General features: G+C 36.7%; 2 pseudogenes; one reads left to right on the top strand and one right to left on the bottom strand.

Annotated features, from left to right (window-relative positions):
- Positions 1-7,067: 7,067 nt before the first annotated feature.
- LOC101704470 (zinc finger CCCH domain-containing protein 15 pseudogene) lies at positions 7,068-8,675 on the bottom strand (annotated as a pseudogene).
- Positions 8,676-9,893: 1,218 nt separating this feature from the next.
- LOC101704114 (glutathione hydrolase light chain 1-like) lies at positions 9,894-10,679 on the top strand (annotated as a pseudogene).
- Positions 10,680-10,980: the final 301 nt, after the last annotated feature.

The following is a 10,980-nucleotide window of genomic DNA, read 5'->3' as shown; positions in this document are numbered from 1 at the left end:
GGGAAAAGAACTTGACATACAGATAAGTGAGGCATATAGGACTCCAGCTAGCCTTAATCAAAAAAATCTACACATAGGCATATAATAGTTAGGATTCCAGAAATCCAACAGAAGAACAAAATTCTATAAGCAGTGAGAGACAAGAAACAAATCACATACAAAGGAAAGCCCATCAGAATCACAGCAGACTTCTCAATGCAAACCCTCAAGAAGAGCTTGGAGTGATGTATTTTAAGCCCTAAAGGAAAACAGCCTCCAACCCAGATTGATGTACCTTGCAAAACTATCTTTCAAAATTGATGGAGAAATAAGATACTTTCATGACAAAGAGCACCTCAGAAACTTCATGAATACCAAACTGGCACTCCAAAAACTTTTAGACGATACCCTAGGAAAAGACAATGAGAATCACAACCCCAGGAAACCCAGCAGAATGAATCCATTGAGCGTGACAAATTAAACGCAAAGGGAGAGAATCCAACATAAAGAAAAAGTCATGACAAGGCTTTTAAAACTTTTAACTTCATCTCCCTAATGAGTATATAATTCAATCTTATTATTGTACTGATTAATATTTTTCTGATCCTAGAGTTGCACACCATTCCTTGTGCTATACTGGCTATTTATCATCTTCTTATGTCTACATTTTAATTGGATTGTCTATTAATGAGCTCTAAGAATTCTTTATATATTCTGGTCATAGGTTTTATGCATTGTAAATATGGTCTGTTTAAGGACTAGTTTTTATTTTAATGATGTCATTTAAAGTTCTAAATTTTGATGGAATCTCATTTATTATTTTTTTTTCTTTGATACATCATGATTTTTGTATCCTAGGTAGTTCTTGCCTACCCTGAATTCATAAATATTTTCCCTTATAATTTCTTCTTAAAGTTTTATACTTTTAGGCTTTCTTATTTAGGTTCATAGATCCCTTCAAGTTATTTTCATGTATGGAAAAAAAGGGTTGAGGTTAATTTTTTATATACCAATACCAGGTGTTCTAGTGCCATTTGCTGAAAACACTATCTCTTCCTCAGCTCTTGAATTGAGTTTATATTCTATAAAATGCTAATGTTAAATAATCTTTCAAATCTCAGTGGACCATATATTTGTGATTCTATTTCCAGATTCTCTGTTTTATTCCAATGATCTATATGTCTTTCCTTATACCAACACTGCCTTGATTACTGTAGCTTTAGAAGAAGTCTTAAAATTAGGTACTAAATGTCTTCCAACACTGTTTTTTTTAAAAAAAAAAACTTTTCTATGTCCTTTGTACTCCTACATAACTTTTAACGTTCAATATCCAATTCTTCATTTATAGCAAGTATACACAGAACTGAATTTTTATATATACCTTGTGTTTTCTAATCCTGCTAAATTCAAGTACAAGTTCTAGGGGCTCCTAGAGATTTCTTAGTATTTTCTCTGGAGATGATCATTTCATCTACATATAAAGATTTTGCTTCTGCCATGCCAATCCTATCCTAGTTGTATCATTTTATTGCCAGACTATTTTGGTGGGGACTAGGTTTTAAAGTTTAATGGACAGATAAAGACTAAGCATATCTGCCCTTGTTCTCCACCTTAAGGAGAAAGCATTGTATCTTCTCCATTTATATAAGGCATTCTCGCTGGAAGTATGGAGTACATATCTTTAATCTGTTGAGAAGTTTCTGTTCTACTTCTAGTCTCCTGATAGCTTTTACCATGAACAGCTGTAGAATTTAGTCCAATACTTTTTCTCCAACTAGTGACAGGATCATATGGCTTTTTCCTTTCCTCTGTTTAAATGATGACTTTTAGGGGTGGATCTTCCAATGCTGAACCAACACTGCCATCCCTATAACAAAACCACTTTCTACATTCTGCCAGATCTGACTTCCAATAGTTTGTTTTGTTAAACAAATTTCTATCTATGTTCATACTTTTTTCTTCTATTATCTTTATCCAATTTTAGGATTAGCACAATGTTGAGTTCCTAAAATGAGGGGAGAAGTGTTCCTTCTTTTTTCTGCTTTAAATGTTTGATATAATTTATCAGTTAAAATGTTTATGAGCCTGCTGTTGTCATATAGGTAAGTTTTCAAGCTAGTAATATACTTTCTTTATTAGGTGTTATTCAAATTTTATATTTCCTCCAGAGTTACTTTCATTAATTTGTCTTCCAAGGTACTTCTTAGAAGTTGTCAAATTTATTTCAAAAAAGATTTTTGTAATATGCTTTCTATATCCTTTTAAATTCTGTAAAATCTGTGGTAATGTCTCCTAGATCTTGATATTGTAATTTTAAAAATGTATAACTGATATTGTGTAACAGGAAGAAAAGGTCTAAAAGAGCAGGGGGATTGGGAAGGGTAGGGGAAGGGAAAAAAGAGAAAGGAAAAAATATGAGAAGAGGAAAAAAATTGGAAACAAGGTCTTTGCAAATAGGGAAGGGTGGAGGGGGTGAAGGGAGGGCAAGGGAAGGGGAAAAAAATTAAGAACCAAGAGACTCATGTAATGGTACAAGATCCCAATGATGAATATAACTGTATTGTATACCAAAAATGTACCAATAAACTTCATGGGGGGGGGGAAGATATATAGTACCCACAAAAGATACAGAAAGAGACTAAAGCATGCAGAAATATTTTTAAAACTAACCATAAATCTAATTCCTAAATTTGCTGAGTTGTTTCCTACTCAAATTTTAGCAAATTCCAAGCTGTAGCTTTATTTCATGAAACAGTGACTGACTGAAAATGCTCCACCATCTGTCTGTCTACTGACCCTGGGTAGTAAGGCACTGAATAGCAGTGGGCTCTAAGTCTCATGTGCCAGTGGATAACATTCCATGAACCATTTCTTCTTTATATCCTAGGCACATTCAGACACTGCAAACTTCTGAGAATAACCACAGAAAGTACTGAGCAGTCCTAGCCAGTTAACTGAGAATTGTATCAGAGTAGTCTAGGTACAGTAGTATGCTACTTACTGCCAAATTCATACTATCATCCCACTGAAGACACAAATCCCAGGGAAGGTGGAGGGTGATATTACAAATATACATTGTAATTAGCTTCCTAACAGAACACACTTAACTATCTGTTTTACCATTAGGACAATCACAATAATTTCCAAGAAGCACATAATTTTCCATGACAAAAAAATTAGTGAAATTTTAAAAAATTTGAACTTGTGTTTAAAAATAAACCAGATTATACTAAATATTTAAAAGTCCAAAATTTTCTGTCAAATACTTTAAATATGAATTCCAAGTTACATAGAAATCAATGTCAATGGTAGGATTCATATCAAATTTATGCTTATTGATAAGAAACATTGCCCTCCTAGTAATTATATCAATGTATATTAAACATTGGTAAAATCATTTGGATCTTTTGTTGCCAAAATCAGTGTGACTAAAATGTTGAAAAATAGGCACATTCATGGAGCTGAGGGCATGACATAAATAGGTTTCATGATACTTTGTACAGCTTTTGTCAATATGATTTAAATTTTTTTTGAAAATGCCACTTATTCCACCTATAAATATGTATCAATGAAATAAGCTCAAAACCATGGAAAAAATGCACCTACAGAGATATCTTTTGCAGGGTAATTTAGAGGAGCAAATAATTAGAAACAATTAAAATATTTATTAATAAAAGATTGTACAATATTGATGCACTTATGTAATAATTGTAATATATCCTCAATACTTTGAGAAGAGAATATATATATATGGTATTACGGTTAAGAAAAGTTAATTTGTGTAATACAAGGTATGGTACAATGCTACCGTTATGAAAGGAGACACTTTTGATGGATATAATATCTATAACATATAAAATCTGAAAGGTTAAAAAAAAGTTACAAAAAGTTAGTTGTTATAAATGATTGACAGACATTAAATAGAATAAAGGTCGTATCATAGAATACATGCTAGGAATGATTCCATTGTATAAAATAAGCCATGTATGAGTACATGTTTTAGCATACAAAACTGGCCAAGTGAAGAAGGAGGCCAGTAAGGCTAACATTTAAATTTTTCTTCATATAATATATCCGCTGTATCTTTATATATGTTGCTGTATTATATACTGAAGAATTATTTTACAATGGACAATTTAAAACTGTTTCAAAATATTCAACTTTAAAAAGCCATGCAATATGTTAAAAATGCAAGTTTTTGGTGATATGGTCAGATTTCCATTTCCGTATTTATCCAAAAATAAAAGCTATAATCAAATGGCTTTTTAAATTCAAAGGAGAAATAATCCAATCTAAAATTATAACTTTTTCTTGGTATTTCCAATGTTAAAAGGTATTAAAGTTAAAAATCAAAGTATGTTGTGTCCTAAGAATAGAGTAATTGTTAGTACTTAAGAAATGATAACAATATATAAAATATCTAATTTTTTAGGTTGCCCAAGATAGTAATGTGCTTCATTATCTCATTGAGCTTCATAACTGAACTATAAATTATGGATAAATTTAATACAATTTTAATGAAAATTGCCCCAAGCCCTTATATTCCAGAAGTATAAAAACATCTTAGACACAGGCGAAGTGTTTTATTTAAAAAATTTATTGTAAAGATAAACTGAATCACAGGTTTAGGAAATGCATCTATCTTAAAATTTACCTCAATGAAGGTTTAAAAGAATAAAATGTACCACATTAATACATCCTACGTATAATAGCAAATTGTTTATCTATATTTAAAACCAGTACTTAGAATTAGAATCTTGTATAAATTAAGTCTAGTTTTCCCCATGCACAGTGAATTTAAATAAACTAGGGTAAAAAATAAAATAAAACAGACCTTCCTTCTTTTTTGGCAGCCCTAGGTAAACCTCTGTAACCTCAATTGCCAACTAGAAGGCTACACAAACATGCACGCGCACACACACACACACACACACACACAGAGGACTCATAAGGTACAATAATATACGTGCTGCCAGAGCAAGCACAAGATGCCATAGTAGCACAAATTTATTTTTTCTTGAACTCTCACTGAAAACCTTTAGGACTTAATTATTTTTCCTTTTCTGAATAAAATCTCAACCACAGCACATTGTTCTTCCTATCATTGTCATTTCATAGAGGTCCCCAGTGACACTCGCCTCTCCAGTGGAGCCAGGAGATCCATTTCTGTAACTGTCAATGTTTGATCAAAAATCCCAAGCTTCCTCCCTCTTCTTGGTCCTATCAAGACAGGCACGTGTCAGAGGGAAAGGGCCGGGTGGCTGCCTGGCTCCTCTCTGTTCTCTACTACTTCTTCCTCCTACTCCCGCAGGTTTGGAGCAGGGTAAGAGCGAAGAAGCCAAGGGTGGGGAGAGCTTTATCTCCGTGCTACTTCTGAGAAGATTGCAAATGATCTGTAGTTTTTGTCCCACATCCAGGAAACAAGCCTTTCTGATGTCTTTATGGTGCCCCCAGTGGACTGTATATCACTTCAAAGGACCATTGCAAGGGAACCATCTATTTATTTTAAATTACCAATTTAAAACACTGGGTGGAGAAGCAGAGCACAAGTGGACGAGGATAGGAAGTCCCTAAAAGCATAAAACAAAGGAGACTAATTTGAGAGAAACATTTTATATACCACTACACCTAACCTAGCATCTCTCTTGAACTCTGAAATTTTTCTTTAAAAAATGTAATATCCAGTTTTATTTTAGTCATACTACTTCTCAGCACCCATCATGTTAATTTAATCTGAGCTGTAGTTGTACTTGGATGTATTACTTTTAGGAATAATTTATGCATCTGTATATATTAAAGATGGGTGATATCTTTAAGCTTTTCAAAAGTGAATTTAGGGTTAGTTTTCACACTGAGTGGTGCCACCATTAGGGTCCGGAATGTCCTACAAATGGCCAAGTGTTCAGAGCCTAATCTCCAGCCTATGGCACCACTGGGAAGGGATGGAGCCCTTGGAGTGGGACACAGTAGAAGGAAATCAGGTCATGCAGGGCTGTCCTTGGAGATGTCGGGACCTCAGCCCATCCTCTTCATCTCTGTTAAGTTTGAGTTTTTAATGTTCTAAAAAGTCTTGGGTGTTGAACATTTGTTTCCCAGCTGATGGTCCAACTTGGGAGTTGGTGCAAGTTTTAGGTGGGCCTAGTGGAAAGAAGTTAGATTATTAGGGGAATGCCCTGAAAGAGATCTGGGAACCCTGTGCACACCTGTCTGTGTGCTTCCTGGCTGCCATATGGTGAAGAGTTTTTGTTCTTTCTTTCTCTCTCTCTCTCCCTTTCTTTCTTTTTGTGGTGCTGGGGATCGAACTTAGGACCTTACGCTTGCAAGGCAGATCTATTGCCACTGAACTAATTCCCTGGCCTTTTTTTCTTTCTTTTTAATTTTATTTATTTAGTTTTTTAGTGAACAGTTTTGGTCCACTACACAGTCCTGGTAATGATGTTCTGCCTCCCCACAAATCAAAACAGTAGGACCAACAGACCAGGTACTAAACCCTCTAAAACTGTGAGCCAAAATAAAGCCTTTCTTTTCCTAAACTGATTACTTCAGAAATTTTTTTTTAATGTATGATGGTCTTTATGTACAATTTTATTGGCAAAAGAATAGACAAAACACAGGACACTGTAGCTGATCCTGTGGGGTTAGTATTCCATTTCAAATGTCAATCAAATTGTCCAAAAATATATAATACTGAATCTTCATTTTCTTGCATTCTAGGTAGTCTTTAAAACATAAATGGAAAAAGAAAAAAATAACTCACTGAAAACTGCATCAAACGAAAAGTATTTTAAATAAAAGTTTCTGTTGTTCTTGATAATAACACATGAAAGCCAAAATCTGGAAGAGCAGTTACACTTCCTACTTGAGTGCACATTTTCAGCAGTCATTGTCTGCAATGACCTTTGTATTTTCAGTGTATCATGAACTACTGTGAACTGTGTGATGCAGCCAAAATCGGAAGAGAAGACATAGGCGGAATATTCCATTTTTGGAGCAGAATAAGCCCTCCAGAACCAGCATGGGAAATAACTATCCAGTTGATTCTAGGTGAAAAAAAATTATTAGAGTCAACTTCAACTCAGGCTGAGCTGACTCAATGTTTTCATTAACTTGTTTGTTGTCGTTCTTCTAAATCAAGTGTGTTTATTTCTTCCTCTACTTCATCTAGATCTTTCCCTGTAAAAAGATTTTCATCAACAGGAACAGCCCCAATGGCTCCATTTTCCTGCCCCTCCACTTCTCTTACCTCTTCCAAATCACTTCTTTCACCATTTTTGTCCCTGCCTCCAGAAGTTTCGCTGAATTTTTTATCTTTCCCTAAGACATATGTGTTGAATCTCTCAAGACAGCTGCGCCTGTCTCATCCACATCTCTCGGGATGTACACTGTATTGTTTACATTCACAGGCTCATCAACCTGATCACCACCTACTGCCCGAGTGTAACGCAAAGCATCTGCTTCCTCCTCGTCATCACTGACCAGTTCAGGACAGAATTCAAACACCTCCTAATCACTGATCACTAGTGCCTTCCTTGCTTTGAAGTTAGCTTTCCTTCTTTCCATATCAATCTTTTCTTCCTTCCATACATGGGACGTTTCTAGAGTGAGTTTGGTAACATTTGGACCTAGAGCAAAACACTCTCTTTTGAAGAGACCTCCTAATGAAATTTCATTTCCTTTCTCTACTTTCTTATATTTTTTCAACACGAATCCACAAAGAAGTGTGTGATGATACACACTTACCACCCCTAGGCCACACCCAAACCCAACCATGCTTGTTATTTTCAATAGCTTCAAGGAAATGCTTGCTGAGTTTGGGGTATTTTTCTTTTCTGCCTCACCCTGTTCTTCTTGTTCACCAGTTCTTCTAGTTTTTTCTCATCCCAATTATCTGCGGTATCTTTTTCAAATTCATCGCTTGCATCAATATTAATGCTTCATTTTTCACATTTTCTCTCTGAAGTCAGGTCACAAGAGATCTTACACTTATCTCCTCTCTACACAGCTCTTACTTGAAGAAGGCTCATACTGCAGTTTTGGGAGGTGCACCTACCTTTATTTATGTTTTGAGCAGCAAGGACAGGTTTGAACAGCTCATTGAGCTCCTGCAACCCTTTCTGCTTGTCATCTTCACTTTCATTTCAGCTTTACTTTGTGCTACCCGATGTAGATTTTGTTGAATAAATTTAACTTGATGAGTGACAGCCTTGATAAGCTTCGGTTACCTTGCTCCTTTTTTATTCTTCAGACAAAAGTTTTGTCTAATAATTTTCTCTTTGTTTTACTGCTCTTCCTTTTTTGGTGCCCCGGCCTGAGCCTGTTTCCTGGGGTGTGGGGGTATGGTAGAGAGAGGTACCACCAGCCAGACTGAATGCCGTGGGGGAATTTTTTGGGCATTTGTTACAGTAAGAGGAAGCTGACTAGCACACTGGTATATAATTCAATTTTCAAATCACTATCCTGTTCCAAAAAGATCAAATCACAAGTTGTTTTAATGATATTTCTCCTATATATCCAAACATTTATTTTCTCAAGAGGATCATTAAGTAGAAATTGGCAAAAGAAGCAATTTTTCAAGTGAGAAATTTTTGAATCAAATAACATTGATATTGTCACTTTATACTAAAATATTTGTGAAGTTAGCTGTTTCAAATAAAAGAAATCCAGCTTTCATATAATGTAATGCTTACTTCCTGCATCCCCAGAAATCACCTAACTCTGTGTTATCTAATCAGTAGTTTCAACATCCACATGCTAGAGTCAAAAATCTGTTTTTGAAATTTGTACATATCTAGGGCTGGGGATTTAGCTCAGTGGTTTCGCTGTTTGTTGCGCAAGTGCAAGGACCCAAGTTCGATCCTCAGTACCAAAAAAAAAAAAAAGAAATTTGTACATGTCTCATCTTATTCCTTGTAGGGAAAACTATAAATGAGTAGCTTATCACTCATTTAATGCCTAAGAAATTACAGTGTACATTTCTATTACAATTTGGTAGTTGCAGAACAAGTATAAACATTTGAATTTAAGATTTCTACATTCTAATAGACAAGATTTTACAGCTGATATTTGTCTAGCCACTACTGGGAATGATTCTCTATTACTCTCCCTTTTTCATTATTGGCAAATGATGTGGCACTCTAAGCCTCCTGTGTAGTTGGCATCTCCCAAAGACTGAATAGTTTAAGATTTAGGGTTCCTGATGTGGTTATCAATGAGGAATTATTTCATCTTAATCATATTTGAGAAAACTCATAATGCATGTATCCATCCTTATCTTTAGAGAGGGGATTACGTGACAAATTCCTATATGCTGCAAAAGATACACTGTTGTATACACCAAGCCCTATATTAGCTACTCAGACAATAATTATAAGGTGAAAAGTGGTCCCCGCCTTCAAGAATTTATAGAATGGAGATAGGCCTGCTAACCAAAACTCACAATGCAATGTATTGTTGCTGTAATAAAGTTACACACCTGATGCAGGAGGAACTTCAGGCAGGTTGCTGGTGGTTACCTGGGAGAATGCAAGATATATTTAAGGGGCAGGGGAGCCTGGAGCTAGAGTGACAGGATGAATAGGTGCTTGGGTGACAATCAGCAGCTGGCATGACAGATGGAAAGAATGTCAGGTGCGAAAGCAGGAGGAAGGCTGACAGGGCCTGGCAACACTGAGGAATTCAGTGAGGGGAAGTGGGATAAAGAATCAGGTGAGGCACATCTATAGAAGCTTCATAATAGAGAGAAATGAATGTCATATGCAACACACTGCATTTTATACCCTAATTTCAAAAAATGTGTCTCCATTTTTTGGTAGAGCAGATATTTGTGTTGAAATCTTTCTGGAGATGGCATTGAGGATGGATTAGAGAAAGATAAGCAGAGAAAAAGAAAGATAATTAAGAAGAACAGTACATACATGAGCTCTGAGTTCTTCATAGCCCAGCTTTGAGCCCGAATCTCTGAGGACACCACATACCCCATCTCCTACTATGAGCCCGAATACTACACAGCTAAGGATGGGGGCACTGCCCTCCTGTCTGTGGTCTCGGAGGGTGGCAGTGCTGTGTCTGCCACTAGCACCATCAACCTCTACTTTGGCTCCAAGGTCATTTCCCAAGTCAGCAGCATCCTGTTCAACAATGAGATGAAAGCCTTCACCTCTCCCAATTTCATCAACCAGTTCGGGGTGTCCCCTTCACTGGCCGGTTTCTTCGAGCCAGGGAAGCAGCCACTCTCATCCCTGTATTCATTGATCATTGTGGGCAAGGATGGCAAGGTCCAGATGGTGGTGGGAGCCTCTGGAGGCACACAGATCACCACAGCTGCTGCACTGACCATCATCCCTAATCTCTGGTTTGGCTATGAGATGAAGCAAGCAGTAGAGGAACCCCGGCTGCACAACCAGCTTCTGCCTAATATCACAATACTGGAGAAAGACATTGATGAGGCAGTGGCTACAGGCTTGAAGACCCGGCACCACCAAACCAAGGTCAACACCTTCATCACTGTTGCCCAATCCATCGTTCCAACAGCCAGTGGCTGAGCAGCTGCCTCGGACTCCAGGAAAGGCAGGGAGGCAGCCGGCTCCTTAGTGCTCACTTGGGATAGCCAAGATTGGCCAGCAACCCAGGGGCAAGATACCAAGCCCAAGAGTGGGGCTTTGGGGAATGTGCCTCTCTCAATGAGTGACACAGCAGCATAATAAATGGGGCCACTGCACCAAGCTCTGGGCAGCCTCACGGGCCAGGTTCCCCACTAAAAAAAAAAGAAAAAAAGGAAGAAGAAGAAGAACAATACAAATTATCCAAGTGCAAATGACAAGGGAAGAGAATTAGGGCAGAGGAAAAGAGAATAAAGAGAAAACCAGGAAGAAAGATGTGTGAAACAATGAGAATGTGTAGAGGTAACGAAGAGGAGAAATCTAGGATGAAGTTTTTGGATTGGGTTCATTGAGAGGATGATGTTAAGAAGACAATATAAGTTTTGTTTTAATTTCATTTATT

The sequence above is a fragment of the Heterocephalus glaber genome, unplaced genomic scaffold (genome assembly GCF_053883595.1).
Source record: "Heterocephalus glaber isolate CG9 unplaced genomic scaffold, H.glaber_assembly_v1.0 deba00000331, whole genome shotgun sequence".
NCBI classification, from domain to species: Eukaryota; Metazoa; Chordata; class Mammalia; order Rodentia; family Bathyergidae; genus Heterocephalus; species Heterocephalus glaber.
This window is presented reverse-complemented; position numbering and strand designations above follow the sequence as displayed.